The sequence below is a fragment of the Podarcis gaigeae genome, assembly GCF_964106915.1.
Source record: "Podarcis gaigeae genome assembly, chromosome: 10".
Lineage (NCBI taxonomy): Eukaryota > Metazoa > Chordata > Lepidosauria > Squamata > Lacertidae > Podarcis > Podarcis gaigeae.
In genome coordinates, this window is record NC_139686.1 from 433,472 (window position 1) to 453,559 (window position 20,088).

Below are 20,088 nucleotides of genomic sequence, written 5' to 3' on the forward strand. Positions count from 1 at the left end.
AAATGGAAACTAAACTTCAATAAAGACTTTTGTACATTACATCAACCTGGCGTTGGTCCTCTGTGAGCTGGGACCTAGAGGCAGCTCTGACAGTACTTTTGTTATTTTTTGTTTCTGTATTATTTTTGAAATGCTAATAAATATTCTTTAAGGGGGAAAAAAGTCAATAGCCCTGGTTAACTCCACATTCCAGCGGGCCACCAGGGAATCAGCTGAAAGGCCATCAACATGGGATAAAGCATCCCCTACCACTCTCTGGGACGCAGGTGGCACTGTGGGTTAAAGCCTCAGCGCCTAGGACTTGCCGATCGAAAGGTCGGCGGTTCGAATCCCTGCGGCTGATCCTAAATCACTTGGCCACCAAGTATGCTGACAATGGCTTAAAAGCCCTCCACGTCGCCTTTATAGACTTTAAGCAGGCTTTTGATCTAATTCCCAGGAACCAGCTATGGGCAAAATTGGCAGCGACATCTATCGACCGCCGCCTTCTCCTGCTGATTATTAATTTGCATACAAATACCCTCCTGAGAATTAGGCTAGATAGCAAGGGGCTAGTCTCCAATCCGGTTGCCACCACTAGGGGGGTAAGACAGGGCTGTTTGCTTGCCCCTGCCCTGTTTAATTTCTATATTAATTCGCTAGTGGTGCATATGGCAAATGCTGATTTCCATCCACCAAAACTGGCAGGACGAGCCTTGAATGTCCTACTGTATGCGGACGATGCCGCCCTATTAGCTACGTCCCCCATCGGATTAAGGAGGATGCTTCGAGCTCTTCATGAATATGTGACCCAACATGAGCTCCAACTAAATTATGCCAAGACCAAAATAATGGTCTTTGCCGCTCAACCGAAACCTAATTTATGGTCAATTAATGGTATTCCTTTAGAGCAGGTCAGCTGCTTCAAATACCTGGGTCAGGTTGTTAGATCAAATAGGTCCTTCTTGGCGCACAGAGAATACATAGCCTCGAACGCATCGAAAGCAGCCTTGGTGATTAGAACCCTGTACTCTAAGAAACAGGCACAAACTGTCAAAGTTGCCTTGCGACTCTTTAAAATGAAAGTCCTCCCTCTTCTACTGGTGGGCATTGCCTTGGGCTCACGTAGGGACTTTGAAAAATTGGAATCTATCCAAACCCAATTCCTCAGGGCCATACTCAGGATCCCCCCCTCCGTGGCAGGTGCGATCATGAGATTGGAAACCGGTTGCCAAGCCTTTAGGTATGTGGCCCTGAAAGCGAAGTTATGGCTATGGCTTAAGCTTTGCTTCAGACCGGTGGGTTTGGCCCCCTTGATTCTGAGGGATAACTTTAAATCTCCATGGGAAGGGGAGATAGTGGAGGAAGTGCAGAAGTGTGGGTTGTCCTCCCTTTATATAGAGTCCATGACGTATAGCCACGCAAAGGCGGTGATCGCCCAAAGATTAAGGGATATTGCGAGACAGGAGGACATAGCCCGTGTGAAACCAGGGCTGTTTCTGGGGGAGCAGATGTATCGGGCTGCTCCAGCTCGCTACCTGGCGGATATCCACTACGTGGAATACCGCAGACTATTTACCGCGGCTAGGCTGAATGTTCTTGACTCGGCGGTTCTGAAGGGAAGATATGGAGGAGTCCCATATGACCAGAGATTATGCCATTGTGCGTTGGGTGAGGTAGAATCCACAGAGCACATTTTACTGAGCTGTCCCTTCTACAACGATTTAAGACAGTATCTTATAACCCCATACTTACCCCAGCTTAGTCCCCGACAAAGAGGAAAGCAGACAGCATATCTGCTAAATAAGTCTTCTAGGAAAACAACTTTGTCAGTGGCTAAATTCCTTTTCCTGGCACTCAAGCGTCGGAAACGTACAACTGAATGCCTTGATGTGGGTTATCTGTGAGAGGTTTAGTGCTGTGGCCCTACCTTATTCATGTACCCCTATGATGTTTTAGTTCATAATTCTGTATTGTGTTTTATTTCTGTGTTTTATTTTTGACTATCGGTCGAATAAAGGAAATTAATTGATTGAATCCCTGTGACGGGGTGCGCTCCCGCTGCTCGGTCCCAGCGCCTGCCAACCTAGCAGTTCGAAAGCACCTCCGGGTGCAAGTAGATAAATAGGGACCGCTTACCAGCGGGAAGGTAAACGGCGTTTCCGTGTGCGGCTCTGGCTCGCCAAATGCAGCTTTGTCATGCTGGCCACGTGACCCGGAAGTGTCTCCGGACAGCGCTGGCCCCCGGCCTCTTGAGTGAGATGGGCGCACAACCCCAGAGTCTGTCAAGACTGGCCCGTACGGGCAGGGGTACCTTTACCTTTACCTTACCACTCTCTGGAAACCATTTGGATCCATTATGTGGTGGGAGTGGACCATCCAAATCGGTCCCACCTCCCTGCAGAGGGGATTGGTCGCGGAGAAGTCCAGTTGCACCAGGAAGTGATCTGACCATGGCACTTCTTTTGTTTTGCTTTTACCTAGTGTCAGATCATGAACATCCATAGAGGTAAACACCAGGTCCAAGGCATGTCTATGGGTTGGGCCAGACTTATTCAGGGACAGCCCCATGGAGGCCATGCTTTCCATGAAGTCCCAAGCGGCCCCTTGTAAGGTCGTGTCGGCATGGATGTTAAAATCCCCTAGGACAACCAAACTAGGTGTCTCCAGGAGAACATCCGCCACGACCTGAAGCAGCTCGGGCAGGGAATCCTTGGTGCAGCGGGGAGGTCGGTACACCAAAAGGAATCCTGTACTGCCCCTATTGCCCAACTTCCAGAACATGCACTCAGAAAACTGGGTCTTCCCAATAGGACGCCTGGTGCAAACTAATGACTTCCTAAAAATCACTGCAAACCCCCCTCCCCGCCCACAAGGCCTGGGTTGCTGTGTGTAAGAGAAACCTGGTGGACAGGCCCATCTGCTTCATCCAACCAAGTCTCTGTTACACATGCCAGGTCAAGTCCTCCATCCATGATCAAGTCACGGATCACAGTGGTTTTATGGATCGTTGACCTGGCGTTGCACAGCAGCACCTTCAGGTTGTGTGGGTATCCCTTTGCTGATTCCAGTATCCCGTCTGGTCAAGACCAGACCTGGAGGCAGGGATAGTCCTCAAACAATGACTAAGCCTGCTTCCTCGGTAATGACGTGGTCTGGTCTTAGCGTATCTCCTTCTCCTACCCGTGATCACTGAGATTGGTTGCCCCAGTACACACACACACACACACACACACACACCGTGGAACTTGCCCCAGCCATTTTGTTTGATGGGACCCACTCCTAGGCAGCCCTGACCCCTCCCCTTAAAATCAAATTAAAACCTATACAAAAAACAAACTAACAAAACAATAAAAAAGAGAATGTTACAAACACACCATAATTAAATTAAATTAAACAAATTCCCGCACCCAACTAAACACCCACCCCACCCCCTCTTACGCACAGCAAATGAAAAAGCAATGTCATCAAATGATAGTAATGCAGCAGCAACCGTTCATAATCCTCACTCATCGTTAATAGCGCAGCAGGATCTTGGAATGCAGCCTTTTCAAATCAATTGTTTCCTCACAGGAAAGGCAGCTGCTCTCTGTCCATGAAAAGGCCCTCTCTTTCTCTGGTTCATCGTTCCTTTGGTCATTCTCCATCCTCTGCATCATAAAGACACTGAGATCCAGCGCCAAGCTACTGCTCCGGGCAGCCTGCCAGCTTCTAATTAATGGCTTTATGGCTGGACTTTGAACTTTTAAGGCCGTTTTGCCGGGCTCAAAGGAACAAGCTCCTATGCTGGGGAAATCGAAAGTAACTTTTAAAAGTGCTTTTGGAATAAAGCAGCTGCAGCAGTGACGCAGCATGGATTTAAGGCAGCAGAGAGAAAGCACTTTTGAACTTGCCTTTGGAATGAGGTTTGAAGCAGCTGCAATTAAGCAGAGTGGCACAGGCTCACAGGCAGAGGCTGTTTTGGACTTGCTTTTGGAATGAAGCAGCTGTACACAGACACAGCTAGTATAAAGCAGCCTGATTTAAAGCAGCAGAGATGACGCAGAAGGCTAATGCCAAAGTCATGATGGCTAGCTGCAGAAGGCTGGATGAAGCAAGTGGGGAATTTGATGCCAATCAGCCAAATGCTCAACTCACAGTAGCCAGTGATACTGCCATGATTCTGAATGAAGCAGATCGCCGGGGTGCTAGCTGCATGGGCAAGGGGGAGACTTCACAGACGTCATCCCATAGTGCAGTGGAACCACCAGATGGCGCCAAAGTTTGAAGGCAGTGAAATGCTACTCGTGTGGACGTCTAGGCCATATGAAGAGGGAATGCAGAAATCCCAGGGCCAAGACAGAGCAGCGCAGCGAAAGCTCATCGCGTGGAAAAGGCCGAGGCAAAGGTCCGGTGTCCAGGACAACTCAGCACAAGGCAATGGTCTCACGCTTCACTCCAAAGGTTGCAGAGGTCCAGAAGACGTCTAGATCTTTCTTCGTTGTTGATTCAGCGGCGACCCACCACATGTGCAACGATAAGCGACTGTTCGTGTCTTTTACACCGCAGGAAGGTGCGATTCACCAGGCGGATGACCACACAATCCCCAGTAAAGGCTACGGAACTGTTGTTCTTCACAGTTTGGACTTATCGATACAGGATGTGCTTTATGTGCCAGATGCCAAGCATAATCTGCTCAGCGTTGGACAGCTGAATGAGCGGAAAATTGACGTTTCCTTTAAGAACAAAAGGTGCATCATCACAAAGAAAAATGATTATGTATTTCATGCTGAATATGTTGATCGTTTGTATGTTTTGTATTTTGATGATGTTGTGCAGGATGACACTTGTTGCATTGCAGGTTCTAACAAAAGTTTGCATGCAGAATGTATTCACGATTTTCATCGAAAATTTGGTCATTTGCATTTTGAGGCAGTATCTAAAATGCCTGCCTTGGTTGAAGGTATGACTATTAAACCCTGCAGGTACCACATGAAGTGCAAGGCATGCGCAGCAAACAAGGTAAAAATGGCTGCGAAAGGTAAGGTGTCTAGTAGGCAAGCTACAGAACCATACCAGGTTGTTCATGCTGATTTGGTTGGACCACTAGCGCCCTCTTTGGGTGGAAACAGGTACTTCATGGTTCTCATTGATGCATTTTCCAGGTATATTTATGTGTACAATCTCAAGCAGAAATCAGAGGCTTTTCCAAGGTTCAAGGAATTCTGTGCTTGGTTGGAAAATGTGCATGGTAAGAAGATAAAAATTCTTTTCACTGATCGCGGGGGAGAATTCACTTCTCAGCAGTTTGAAGCTTTTCTGACTGAGAAAGGAATTCAACACGATTTGTCTAGTCCTCGCTCGCCATGGCAGAATGGACTTGCGGAACGAGCAAATCAGACATTGCTTCAAGGGTTAAAAACCTTGCTGCATGATGCAAATCTTCCAGAGAGTTATTGAGCCGAATCTCTCTCGTGTTTTGTTTACAGTTATAATCGCAGGTTATCTTCAGCGATTGGTTGTACCCCCTATGAGAAGATGTTTGGCAAGAAGCCATACATCAAACACATGAAAATTTTTGGTTCTGACATGTGGGTTCACTCACCACAAAGCTCCAAGTTAGACAAGCGTGGATTGCATGGTATCTTTCTAGGTTATCAGAAAGGGTCTTACAGAATAATGATGACTGACTCTAAGGCAATTAAGCTCACAAGAAGTGTTGAGTACAATGCCAAGTGGGGGGAGAATGTGGGAATTTTCCAATGTTATCCTGATGACAGTGATGAGACTGAGGATAGTCAAAAGCAACCGCAACAACCCACACCCACTGATGAAGGTTCTGATTCTGAGTCTGAAACTGAATCGGGTGATTCAGAGGATTTCAAGAGTGCGAAAGCCTCTATGAGACCCTCTGAAAGCTCTGATCAAGAATTGGAAGAACCATTGTTCACAATAGGTCACTTTTCTCCTAAGAAGGAAGAAGAAAGTGTTGAAGACTTAAGGCTAATTCGTAGGTCACAGAGAGCAACAAAAGGCAGACCTCCAAAGAGATTTGCTGATGAATTTGCTAAGATAGCAGTAACAGCTGTTAAAAGCTCCAAGAAGGTATTTGAACCTTCAAGTTTCCAAGAAATCCAGGATTTGGATTCAAAGGAAGCTGAGCCATGGTTAAATGCCATGAAGGCTGAGCTTGATTCCTTGGAAAGGAACAAAACATGGGACCTTGTTCCAGTAGTTCCAGGAATGAAACTGCTTGGAAGCAAATGGGTCTTCAAAGAGAAGACTGATCAAAATGGCAAGATAGTCAGACACAAAGCCAGATTGGTAGCCAGAGGTTTTGCACAAATACCAGGTGAAGACTATCACGAGACCTACTCACCCACCGTGAGGTATGAGAGCATTAGACTTATGCTCAAGCTAGCTGCAGAAGAGAATCTACACATTAGTCACCATGATGTGAATACAGCTTTTCTGTACAGATCTCTAGATGAATCACTTTATATGCTTCCACCTGATGGCGTACAGGTAAAACAGGGATTTGTTTGTGCTCTGAAAAGGTCCCTTTATGGTCTCAAACAAAGTGCACGGTGTTGGCACACAAAACTCACTGAAGTATTGTTTTCTCTAGGTTTTAAACAAGGGAAAGCTGATCCTTGTGTATTTGTCAAAGAGGAGGGGCAAAAGAAACTGTATTGTTTGTTTTATGTTGATGATCTTTTATTCTTTTGGAAGGATGTCACAATGTACAATAACGCCCTAGCTCAACTGAAAGAGCACTTTGACATGAAAGATCTTGGTGAGGTAAACAACTACCTATCTCTGGAAATAGAGAGAGATCAAGATGGTAACATTCTAGTACACCAGTCACGTAAAATTGCTGATGTGTTAAGCAAACTAAACCTGATGGATGCTAACCCTGTAGACACACCGATGACAACAGGTTATCAGGTAGATGACACTGGAGAAGCATTTTCTGACACTACACTGTACAGAAGTGTGCTAGGCAAGCTAAACTTCATTGCCAGATGTTCAAGACCAGACATTGCTGTTAGCTGTAATTTGCTAAGCAGACAAGTCAACAATCCTACTGTTAAGGATTGGAAAGCTCTGAAACGCATAGCGCGGTATTTGAAAGGCACTATGCATTACAGACTGAGATTTAACAATCAGAAGTCTGGTGGTCTTGAGATATTTGCAGATGCAAGTTTTGGAAGTGACACTACAGACAGGAAAAGTATGTCTGGAGTTTGCTATAAGTACAATCAGGGTCTATTTGATTGGTCATGCAAGAAGCAAACAACAGTTAGCTTAAGTACTTGTGAAGCTGAACTGAATGCACTGTCTTATTCACTTAAGGATTGTGAATGGTTGTTACAATTGTGCAAAGACATGAAAATTCCTGTCAAATGTCCAATCCAGGTTTACCAGGACAACAAAGCATGTTTGGCTTTGCTGAATTCTGAAGGTTGCAAGCAAAGCACGAAGCACTTGCAATTGAAGTTGCAACATGCTAGGGAACGTATTCAGAAGGGACTCGTAACGGTGTCCTATATGCCAGGTAATGAAATTCCTGCTGATGTATTGTCCAAGATTGTATCAAGGGATCAACACTGTACCTATGTGCAGAAGTTGGGTTTGTACTGATATTGTACGAACACGCTGCCCAGTGATGTTCACAGAAAGGGGGAGGATGTTGGTTTCTGCTTCCTTCACTGAGCAGCGAAGTGCTTGTCACAAGACAATGTTTACATTCCACAGTCAAATGCTGTTGGGTTTTCTCACGGGAAAGGAGACTGGATGTGACGTACACTGGTTTCCTGTTTTTCACTGTTCTTTGCAGTTCAGTGTGTTGTTCTCTCCGTGCTTTAGAGGAGAGAGGATGCTTTTCTCTGCTCCGGCAGAGGCAAGATGTTTTTCTGTAATCTACCAGCTTTGAAGTGTAAATAAAGCAATATAGAGTATGTGGCACGTACTCCTCATCCTTCCGCTGTGCACGGGACGCTGCTCATCAACCAACAGGGCCTTCTGGCAGTTCCCTCATTGTGAGAAATGAGGTTACAGGGAACCAGGCAGAGGGCCTTCTCGGTAGTGGCGCCTGCCCTGTGGAACGCCCTCCCATCAGATGTGAAGGAAATAAGCAGCTATCTTATCTTTAAAAGACATCTGAAGGCAGCCCTGTTCAGGGAGGTCTTTAATATTTAACGCTGTAGCATTTAAAACATTTGATTGGGAGCTGCCCAGAGTGGCTGGGGAAACTCAGCCAGATGGGTGGGGTATAAATAATAAATTATTATGATTATATTATTATAATCCTCCATCCAGCCCTGTTTCCACCTCTAGATCTTCATGAGTCACCTTCACAGTCCCACTGACCTCAGGAGGTCCATATGGACTATTTTGGGAGACCCAGGTCTACATCTCTTCCAGGGACTGTGGTCTGGGTCAGTCAGAGAAGTAGTGAGAAGGCTTGGTGCTTGGGGTCAGCTGAATGGGTGCTCAGGGAAGCTCCTGTTCTTGGAGTTGGACCTCTGTCTACATGCCTCGCATTGCATGGAGAGATCAGGAGAAGCAGAAGAAGGAACGCAGCTGGCAAATGGGAAACACTCCACCCACATGGTTCTTTATAATGATGATGAGCTGCCTGATCCTGTGCTTGTCAGAGGACTATCCTAATCTGGCCCTGAAAAGCAGGATATTCAAGGCAAGGAGATAACCGTACTTAATGGTAGGTAGCCATATTGGGCCGAGGACCCTCGTACCTACGGGACCTCCTCTCCTGTTATGTCCCACAGAGGAACCTATGGTCTGCAAATAAAAACATCTTGAAGATCCCAGGCCACAGAGAGGTTAGGCTGGCCTCAACTAGAGCCAGGGCCTTCTCGGCCATGGCTCCAACCTGGTGGAATGCTCTGTCACAAGAGACTAGGGCCCTGTGGGACTTGACATCTTTCCGCAGGGCCTGCAAGGCAGAGCTGTTCCACCAGGCCTTTGGTCAGGGCGCAGCCTGACCCCCCTCCTCTGGCAATCTGCACAGAATTTTGCTTAATGGTTGCATTAATTTGATTTTAATTAATTTTTATAATGAAACGTTTTTAGAATCGTTGGATTATTTTGATTGTTGTTAGCCGCCCTGGGCCCAGCTTTGGCTGGGGAGTGCGGGATATAAATAAAATTTATTATTATTTATTATTATTATTATTGGTATGACACAGTAGAAGTAGTAGAAGTAAAAAAGTAAAAAAAATAGTCCAGCAGCACCTTAGGGATCAGCTAGGTTTCTTCTAGGTCTAAGCTTTTGTGTGCATGCACACTTCTTCATATAGTGGAGGGTAGTGGGAGATGGTAGTTGGAGTACCTTCTGAGAAAAACCCCACCCCACCCTCCCACGATATACAAGGGTCTGGTGACATCTGTGTCAGTGTATCTGAAGAAGTGTGCATGCACACCAAAGCTTATGCCTAGAACAAACCTAGTTGGTCTCTAAGGTGCTACGGGACTATTTTTTAATTTTTTATTTCAAGTGCGTCAGACCAACACGGCTACCTACCTGCATCTAGATGTCATGGGGTGTTGGGGAGCAGTAGTTCCTTTGGTGGGAGACATGTCCTGCACCTTCTGGGGTCATTTTTCCACCCTTGGTCCCCACCCTGCACTCAGCTCTCACCTGTGGCTTCCAGAAGCTGTCAGCATGCAACAGGGGTTCAAGGAACGGCTTCAACCGGCCGGCTAAACCAGGTGAGGAAAGCTGATGGGTCTCAAATCCTTGGGGGGCTGGGGAATTCTGCTGCACCTGAAGTCAAGCCCTGGTGGATGGAGAGGAGGAGAACAACCGTGAATCCCACAGTCCAGAAGGCAGATTCTGCCCGTGCGGAAGAGGAGGAACATGAAGGGCAGAGGGGGCACGTCCACCTGGAGGCTTGTTATCTAGTCCCAGGGTTACTCTGACATTGAATTATATATGAATTACAGTATTGAAATGCTCCTGCTCCCACTTCCTATTCTGATATTACTCTGTTTGTCTGTTTCTTACTTGAGTGCTGTTTTGGTTTGCTAAGTCAGGGTTTTACTGTGAGTTACATTTTTGCTATTTTTTGAGTCCTGTTATGCTTATCTGTCTTCAGTAATAAATTTCTCAGCTGAATTACTTTTTTCCTGACCCTGTGTTTTCTCCTACTCTGCTAACTATACATCGATCATTATGAAGGAGCAATATCTGCAACTTCAAGCCCTCATCAGCCTCTGACCTGTGGACCTGAAGGAGCATCTTCAACCCCATCACTCAGTCCGGACAGGGAGGTCCACCTCCGAGGGTCTTCTGCTGGTTCCCTTGCTGTTAGAAGTGAAGTTCCAGGGAACCAGGCAGAGGGCCTCCTGCCCCATGGAATGCCCTCCCTTCAGAGGGCTAGGAAACAGGCAACCATCTGACATTTAGAAGATAGCTGTATCAGGAGGTTTTTAATGTTTGATGTTTTACTTTCTTGTATATGTACTGTACTGTCGGGAAGGTAAACAGCCTTTCCGTGCGCTGCTCTGGTTCACCAGAAGCAGCTTAGTCATGCTGGCCACATGACCCGGAAGCTGTACGCCAGTTCCCTCAGCCAATAAAGTGAGATAAGCACCGTAATCCCAGAGTCGGCCACGACTGGACCATGCGAACGGCAAACCAAAGGCACGGAGGTTTTACCCACAGCGCCACCTGCGTCCCATAGGGGTCCCTTTACCTTTACCTATATGTTCTGTAAGCTGCCCAGAGTGGCTGGGGAAAAATACTAATACTAGAACTTCTACAGTGGTATTTCGTGTTACAGACGCTTCAGGTTACAGACTCTGCTAACCCAGAAATAGTACCTTGGGTTCAGAACTTTGCATCAGGACGAGAACAGAAATCGTGCGGTGGCAGCAGGAGGCCCCATTAGCTAAAGTGGTACCACAGGTTAAGAACAGTTTCAGGTTAAGAAGGGACCACGAGAACGAATTCAGTTCTTAACCCGAGGTACCACTGCACTATTATTATTATCGTGCGATTTTTTGTATTTATTTTGGAATTTTTACTGCAATATTAGCTTACGAAATGTTATGGGTGGAGAAAATCACAGGGTTGCCATAAACTATAATCCCACCCACGAACGCTCATTCACATACAGTCTATAAATTTGGGGATGTCACACACCTCACCTGTGCACACCCGTTGTGTAGAGCCTCCTGCCCCAGGCACTGTCTATCCTGAAAATGGGTCCTTTGACTGGGAAGATTCATGCAGTCGCTGTCATCGGATGCTGATGGATTGTATCTCAGCTTGTCAGTCACTCTGACACTGCCTTCAAAGAATAAGAGGAACAGAAATGCTTTTGAGGTGCAACTTCTGTATCAACCCTGAGAGCCATTCCATGGACTCTGCACCCCTGTTTCTGATGACAGGTGTACATTATCCTCATCCTCAGTGGAAAAGACATTAAAGATGGAAGCCTGAGAGAGAGGAAAAGGTTTCTGGCTGCTTCCTGGGTGGGATTGGGGAAACCAAGAGCCGCTTCTGAGAAGGCCTCCCCCCTCCCCTCTTCCTCTGGGGATTTCCTCTCCTCTCCAGGGGACCAGAGGTTGGACTGGGCAGAAGCACTGCGTCTGGACAGGGCAGGGGCTCATGGGGTGGGAAGAGGATGAAGATTGCAGGAAGGGGTGGGGGGACTGGACCCCCCACTTTGCAGGGATCCCTCTCTGGTCGCCTTGAAGGGGGGGCATTCCTGGGCGGGAGGGAGAAGCCAAGGCGGCCCCTCCGGAGATCCCCAGCGGGCACCACCATGGAGATGTCTCCCCAAAGACTGGTCTTCCTATCTCCCCACCCACCCTGCCAATGCTGCGCCTCCCTGCCTCGGGGATGCCCCCCTCCCTTCTGCCCCCACTTCCATGACCCCTCTCTCTCCCGGAGTCTCCCCTGCACCCAGAGGCTTCCTTGGCACCACTCACCCCACGTCCTGCGCCCCGATCTCTCCATCCTATGCCTCCCCGAACAGGAGCAAGGGAGGGACAGGGGGGTCTCTATCCAGGCGTCTCTCGCGCCCCTTAACCCTTTCATGGGACGCGCGGAGCCTTGGGAAACGGGTGAGGGGTCCGCCCTGCGAGGAAAGCCCCCTTTGCAGCACGCGTGCCGGGATCCAGGCCCCACGGAAGGCGCTTGGCGGAGCTGGAGGGGTCTCTGGGTCCTTTCCCCCCCGCTATTCTCCCCGCTGCACCTTTACCTCTTTGTCCTCGCTCCCGATTCTCCTTTCCTTTCCTGCAGCATCAAAAGCCGCCCCCCCCCTAGATCTACGGGGCAGAGCAGCGATCCGGAGTGGAAGCTCCACGTCCTGGAGAAGAAGGCAGGGTGGGAGGGGGGCTACCTCCCTCATTTCCGGAGCGAAGCCGGATTGGAGGAGGAGGGGGAGGAGGAGCCATGTATTGGGGGCGGGATCTGGGCTTGTGGGGGCGGGGTGGGAGGAGGAGGTGCGGGAGGGGAGGGAGAGAATTGAGGGGGGGAGAGGAAGGTTTCCCCTTTACCGTCTTCCTTCTGGATCAGGAGAGCGGGGGAGGGGCTGATCCCGGAGATCCAGCTGCAAAGAGGGGTCCCCCCCACAACTGCAAGATCCTCCCCACCCCACGAGCTTAGATCCCTCCGTGTTTTAGGTATTGGCGCTGTTCAAACCAGGAACGGGGGGGCAGCTAAACGACTCCCCCCCAATCCCAGCTCCCCACCCCAGCCTCTGACTCAGGCCAGGACAAGGACCCTGGACACAGGCCCCGTCCAGGCACAACAGCCAAGAGGCTCAGCAAAGCAGCCGATACAATGGGAGCCAGAAGCGGATTCCAAAATCTGAGGGATCCCTTGGACCAGAAACAAGGAGACCAGCCAGGAAGAGCAGAGCAAAAGAGCAGCCAGTAGGTCTTGATGGAAGACTGTCGCCACAGGACTCCCACCTGCCACCAGGGGGAACAAGATGGAAGCCCCCAACAACAGAAGACCCCAACTTTTATTAGCTCCGAATCCCCCATGCTGCACCCCCAAGACTACATCATGACTACATCACTGACACATCACACAGAGGAGGGGTTGAGGGAGGAGTTGGGGTGGTCACCTGAGTGTCTTGTCGAGAGCCAGTGGGGGGTAGTGGTTAAGAGCGGTGGACTCGTAATCTGGGGTACCGGGTTCACGTCTCCGCTCCTCCCCATGCAGCTGCTGGGTCACCTTGGGGCAGTCACACTTCTCTGAAGTCTCTCAGCCCCACTCACCTTATAGAGTGTTTGTTGTGGGGGAGGAAGGGAAAGGAGAATGTGAGCCGCTTTGAGACTCCTGAAGGGGAGTGATAAAGCGGGATATCAAATCTAAACTCCTCCTCCTCCTCCTCTTCTTCTTCTTCTTCTTCTCCTCCTTCTTCTTCTTGACACCTGTCCAGTTCCTCCTTTCCTCTCCCCATGATTACATTCCTGAGGACAAAGAGGAGTTCATGTGTTACCTGCAACACATGAATCCCAATCCCAAAGAAGGGCAGTGCCCAAGAATGCTCCAACTACCGCACAATTGCACTCATTTCACACGCTAGCAAGGTTATGCTTAAAATTCTACAAGGAAGGCTCAAGCAGTATGTGGACCGAGAACTCCCAGAAGTGCAAGCTGGATTTCGAAGGGGCAGAGGAACCAGAGACCAAATTGCAAGCATGCGCTGGATTATGGAGAAAGCTAGAGAGTTCCAGAAAGACATCTATTTCTGCTTCATTGACTATGCAAAAGCCTTTGACTGTGTCGACCACAGCAAATGATGGCAAGTTCTTAAAGAAATGGGAGTGCCAGATCACCTCATCTGTCTCCTGAGAAATCTCTATGTGGGACAAGAAGCTACAGTTAGAACTGGATATGGAACAACTGATTGGTTCAAAATTGGGAAAGGAGTACGACAAGGCTGTATTTTGTCTCCCTGCTTATTTAACGTAAATGCAGAATTCATCATGAAAAAGGCTGGACTGGATGAATCCTGTAATAAAAAAATTAAGGTTGATACGGAAGGGGGGGCATGTTTGTCAACCCCCTTCCCAGAAGCCTTCAGAGGGTTCGAGGCGATGACCTCAAGGGCACCCGGCCCTACAAGGACACCTCAGCCCCCTCACTCTTTTGCACTAAGCACCACGCGAAACCCAAGCCCCCCAATAAAGTGCCCTTTCCCTTTCCCTGGGTAGACCGGAGGAGCGAGGAGCGTATTTTATGAATGAACAGACTATTTGCCTACGGGAGCGTCCTGACCAATTAGCCTGCAGCCAACGCAGCCTCCAGCCAATCAGCACAATGCATTTGGTCTGCAGTGTCAGCTCCTGCAGGCCTCATTCACCTTCTGACAAGCTGTTGACAGCTCCCTGCGGGGAGAAGAATGGACTGACACCTCGTATCCTTGCTAATCCCGTCGAAATTGATACAATGTATCAATTCATTTCCAAAATGAGCTGCCACTGTTTTAAAGGGCTAAAAAAATATAAAAATTCATACAAAATCACCTGTACCACCGATTCTCTTGCTTTCAATGCCGAACTGCTCAATTTCCTCAGGACTTCAAGACTGCCCAGTACCTTCCATAATCCCTCAAGCGGGAGGTCACAGTCACGTACACCCAGGAAGGACCCCATTGATGCCAAATCACCCAGTCTAGCCCTAACTCCAGGCTCAGCCAGGTGACAGACTATGCAAACTAAGACCCCATTGTTCTCTTATCACCGGTACTCAGAATGTGCCTTTCAATACATGTTCCAACTCTGCATGTTTCCCCCTCCCTCCTCCATATGTTAATCCCGTGTAACCCACCCCTTTTCTGATGTAATCGTGATGTAGCAATGATATAGTGATGGTGCTTTTGAACTGTATCTGGGGTAATGGTGGGAAGTTTTGAAAATTCACGTCACCCCATCCTCGGGGTTCAATCTCGCCTTGAACCTGTTGCACAACAAACGTGGATCTTCTCCAACTTGCTCCAGTCTCTGGCTGCGCTCCTTTTGTTCCGCAGGGACCCGCGGACTCAGTCCAACGAGCTGGGTGGCAGAGCAGCCTCGCACCTAGATTTTCCGTAACAAGGTCTTATATATACAATAAATGTTCATAAATGTACCAAGCAAGCACATACATAGATATGTGGACCACATGTCTGGAGCAGCACAGGAAGACCGTCCTGAAACCATTTAGACTCCCAAACTGACCAAATGTTTTCTCTGCAGGGAGGGAGCAGGTGAGGGAACCTTCCCATTGTCTCAGGAATTGGGAAATCACCATCTCAAAGGTACGACCAGACTACCAGGAAAGGGAATCAGATAAGGCATTATCAGATAACCTGGCAGACAGGGAAAACAGCAACATTCAAATTTCTGTTGCAGACCGCCTTTTCTGTGATGCAGGTATGATGTTTGTGGGGGGTGGTCTGGGGTTACGCCCCTTCTGTGATGTATGTGTGATGAATGCGGGGCTGGTCTGGAGCTCCAGGGCAGGGAATTGAAAATGTCTATATAAGGGCAGGCCTGCCTTGGTTGGGGGTCCTCCTCAGGGGAGCACCCTGTTGCAACAGATCAATCAAGATGAGGCTTACTAGCTGCTTTGCTTCTCAATAGTCTCTGGTTGCCTCTGCTCTTTTCTCCTACCGATGGAGAACCTACAAGGGACTCTATAAAGGGCTCTTGTGTCCCCCATAAGGGAAGAAGGGCAGCTTTTGTTTACAACAGATGGCACCCCAGATGGGACCTTCGGTTGGCCGGATTTTTTTTTTTCCGATTGGCCCGTCAGTTTTGCTAGCTGTAAATATTCTAACATGTGTATATGGCTTCTCTTGTTGATGTCCACAAGGGTATTTTTGGCTCAAGTAGTCCTTTATATTTCTTCCAGATTTTATATCACGATTTTCTTATCACATGGCTCAAAAATCCCCTGTGGACCTTCACTTTTTCGTACATTAAAGAAGCGTGCCATCCAGACCGATTCTCGTGGCCTTCCAAGTCTAATAGGTCCGTATCTTTTAGTGTAATCCAGTCTTTTATCCAAACCAATCCTGCCGCCACATGGTAGAATTCCAAAAAAAACCCACCTCTCTCCTTTTTATCTGTTAATAACTGGTGTTTAATTCTTGTTTTTCCCCCACTCCATATAAATCTAGATATTTCCCTTTTCCACTCCTTAGAACAATTTATTCCTCCTAAAGTGGGCCTTGTTTGGAATAAGAAAATCATTTTGGGGAGGATATTCATTTTCACAACCGAAACTCTTCCCCAGAGTGAGAGATGGAGTTTGGTCCAGGTTTCCATATATTTTTTTAAAAAATTCTTTCCATACTTTACTAGAATTATCCTCATATACATTTATACCTTTATTTGAAATCCAGATCCCTAGGTATTTAACCTTATTTTTAATGTCCAGGCCAATCAAAGCTCTCATTCCCTGTCGGGGAACCTGAGATCTGAAACTTTACCTTTTTCCCAAGGAAGACGCCCCAAGGCTGGTCCAAGTGGCCACTTTGGATAGCGAGGGACTTGGGCTCGGTTTCCAATTTCTCTTTTTCTCGTAAATGCAGCTGCACCAGCAGCACCAGGATCCGGGAGGAAGTGACTGGTGCGCGTCAGAGCGCAAGGGCGTTTACAGCTCCTTTCCGTTCTCTCTGGAGCAGCCGGATTTGGCACTGGGCTGCCAGGCGTCCAATGGAAAGGGACTCTTTTCCCTAGCGTGTAAGAGGCAGAAAAGGTTGCTGGGACCCCATGTGATAAAGAGGGAGAAGGGCTTTGTAGAGAAGATGAACGACTGTCAGGTCAGGAAAGACCTGGGGAAAAGCTAGCGGGTTTTGGCTTTGGTTGAAAAATGGGACCCCCACATTCTAAGAGTTCTAACTGCCAGACTCAAAGGCATGTGCTGGTCGCAGCAGGAGAGGGAATCTCCCTGGATACTTCAGCAGCCGGCCTCCTCTGGGTCTCCTGGCCCCCTCCTCTCCTCCCTCTGAGTCTGAACTACTCTCTGCCCCAAACTCTTCCCGCTCACCAAACCCTGTTTCCTCCTCAGCTTGCAACACCTCCCCTCCCATTCTGCTCCCTTTTCTCCCTCTTTCTGCCCATCACCATCCCACCACCAGGAAGGCAGCCCTCCTTCAGAAACACCAAGAGAGTAAACAGACAGTTCTCTGAATGGAGAGGAGCAGAAAGCGGAGTCCCCTCAAGATCAGTATTGGGACCTGCGGCTTTTCAACTTGTTCATAGATGCCCTAGACTTAGGAGGGGGCAAAGTTTGCTGATGGCAGCAAATTCTCCAGGTTTGTTCAAACAAAGAAAGATTGCAAGGAGCTCCAAAGGGACTTCTCCATACGGGTTGAATGGGCAGAAAATACAGTTGATTATCAATAAGATTAAAGTGATGCATGTTGGGACAAAAAAACCAAACACCTGTTAATATCATGTACAGGCTCATGGGGTCTGAACTGGATTTCCCTGTGTGCTCTAGACCAGGGGAGAGGGGAGCTGGTCGCAGCAGGAGGGGGAATCTCCCTGGATGCTTCAGCTGACAGCCTCCTCTGGGTCTCCTGGCCCCCTCCTCTTCTCCCTCCGAGCCTGAACTGCTCTCTGCCCCAGACTCTTCCGGCTCACCAACCCCGTTTCCTCCTCAGCTTGCAAAATCTCCCCTTCCAGACTTCCAGAGGTGGCGCAAAACGGCAATGGCGGTCCTCTTTACTCTGTGAAGAGGGGCTCCGCGAAAAAGGGTCGTCCGCTGCGGCAAAGCGGAGACCCATTAAGAAAAACCACAGGCAGAGCGAGCCTGTGGCCGTGGGACTCGGCGGGCGCCAAAAGCCCCCCCAGAAACGAAGAAGGAACCCTGTAAGGGGCTCCGGAACGTGAAAGGGGGAGCGGCGCTGTGAGTTCATCGCTCTTTTCGTGGATGCAAAGCCGCGCTGCTGCTGCTGATGAGCGCCGACCTTTCTTCTTGAAAACATCGAAATTGGCATACCCGTGAGTAAGGGGAACTAAACATCGGACTAAAATTTTGGAATTTGGCTGAAATTTGGCTGAAAACGGGAGGCGAGTAACAGGAAGTCCGTCTCCCGATCTTGCTAACCAGATCAAAGCAACGGTTCAGAAGAGCGCTGAAGCGCTTAAAAGGGACTGTAAAAGTAAAACGAGGGTGTATTTGATAGACTTTGTAGTGAAAAGACAAGCAGGAAATCCTTGTAAAATTTGTGGACTTTATTTTTGGAACTTTCTTCCTAATTTTGAGCTATGCGGAGTTAAAAGGGACAACCCAGCTGTCGGGCTGTCAGTGCGCAAAAGAGAACTGTCAAACTGCTGATACTGTTATTGGAGTTTAAACTGATACATAGACCGAGACATTAACGTTTAAACATTGTTGCTGGGACCTTTCTTGACACCTTGTGGCCTTTTTTCAAGAAATAGAAAGCCCGGGGAACCTTCCTTTTGTTTTTTTGTTTTTTTTTAAAATATTTTTTATTGCTTTTTAGAAATACAGAAAAAAGAATAAAGAGTGGTTATGAGAAAATAGAATAGAAGAATAACAAATTTCCATATTCTTTTTCCATCCAATCTAAAGGACTTCCCCACATCCTCCAAACCCTGCGTTCCCTGTCTTATAAAGCATCAGCAATTTGTTAACTTATCTCAAAACTTATTGTAACTTCCATTTTATCATGTTCCCTAATTTCAATTTTACTGTAACCCAATTCTTATATGCTTTGTATTAAACACAATAAAGTTGTTTCATTATTTTACCTCTAAATTCTTGTGTCTTAATTTTCATTTCATTAACTTACATTTGCTGAAGCTAGAGTTTCCTGAAAGGTGCATTTTTTAACATTCATACAGCTTATAGTGTTTTTTCAAATAGTCCTTAAACTTTTCCCAGTCCTCCTCAATTGTTTCTTCTCCCACGTCTCGAATTCTGCCAGTCATTTCAGCCAATTCCATATAGTCCATCAACTGCGATTGCCATTCCTCCAGCGTGGGTAAATCTTGTGTCTTCCAATATTTTGCGATCAGAATCCTTGCTGCTGTGGTAGCATACATGAAAAAGGTTCTGTCCTTCTTAAGCACTCTCTGGTCCATCATGCCCAGAAGGAAGGCCTCTGGTTTCTTAGGTAAGGTAAATCTCAGTACCTTTTTTAGTTCATTATGGATCATTTCCCAGAAGGCCTTCACTTTCGGGCAGGTCCACCAGAGATGAAAGAATGTCCCTTCCGCCTCTCCACATTTCCAACATTTGTTGTCAGACAGATGATATATCTTAGCTAGCTTGACTGGGGTCATGTACCACCGGTATACCATTTTCATAATATTTTCCTTCAAGGCAGTGCATGCCGTAAATTTCAAACCGGTGTTCCATAACCTTTCCCAGTCTACAAACATAATGTTATGCCCCACATCCTGAGCCCATTTTATCATAGCGGATTTGACTGTCTCATCCTGTGTATTCCACTTAAGCAGCAAGTTATACATTCTCGAAAGTAGTTTACTTTTTAGCTCTAACAATTCAGTCTCTAGTTTCGATTTTTCCACCTGGAATCCAACTTTCGGGGAACCTTCCTTTTGTACTCTGGAACTACTAAGATTTAACATAGGGAACATAAGAACTTCAATGGCGGATAAGAGTTCTCTCCTTCCTTGAAACTTTGAAATACCCCCACCTAGAGGATTGTGGAGACATAGAGGCCTGGGAACTGTACTTTATTGTGATTCTCTGTGGTTAAATTGTTTACACTCTGGACTTGTTTGACTTATGGAACAAAAGAAAATTTGACCTTGAACAGAGGCAGGTGTGGAATGAGTGGCTCAGGGAGAACAAGAGCAGCTAAAGCTAAAGAAAAAGAAAAGAAACCAGTTCAACTTGTTCAAACAACCCTATCTCATCAACGAAGATCATCCGTCCCAACTGTGCTGACAGCACAGAAGGTGGAAGCTGAAGAGCCTGCTGCAGAAGATATGGCAACTGGAGGATCTGAAATAGTCCTGAAACAAATTTTGGAACAACTGGCAATTTTAAATCAAAAAGTGGACAATCAATCATCAAAAATTGACCAAGCTACATCCTCTATTAGTAAATTATCTGAGCAGGTTTCCCAGCACACTCAGGCAATTGAGAAATTGCAA

The 20,088-nt window shown here is 47.5% G+C and overlaps 2 protein-coding genes across 5 annotated transcripts in view; both read right to left on the reverse strand.

Moving 5' to 3' along the window:
• LOC310826044 (uncharacterized protein) overlaps positions 1-20,088 on the reverse strand; it is a 160,119-nt gene that overhangs the window by 80,877 nt on the left and 59,154 nt on the right. For 3 of the 4 annotated variants that reach the window (XM_083700517.1, XM_083700515.1, XM_083700516.1), the window contains exons 2-3: positions 12,192-12,332; positions 9,623-9,761 (exon numbers count right to left, since the gene is read on the reverse strand). The gene's annotated coding sequence lies outside the window, so the exon portion shown is untranslated. The remainder of the gene's footprint in view (positions 1-9,622; positions 9,762-12,191; positions 12,333-20,088) is intronic. The other variant, XM_083700521.1, reaches the window with a different exon arrangement.
• The window catches only part of LOC310826018 (uncharacterized protein), an 88,414-nt gene that overhangs the window by 20,561 nt on the left and 47,765 nt on the right, over positions 1-20,088 (reverse strand). The gene's annotated exons all lie outside the window — the stretch shown is intronic.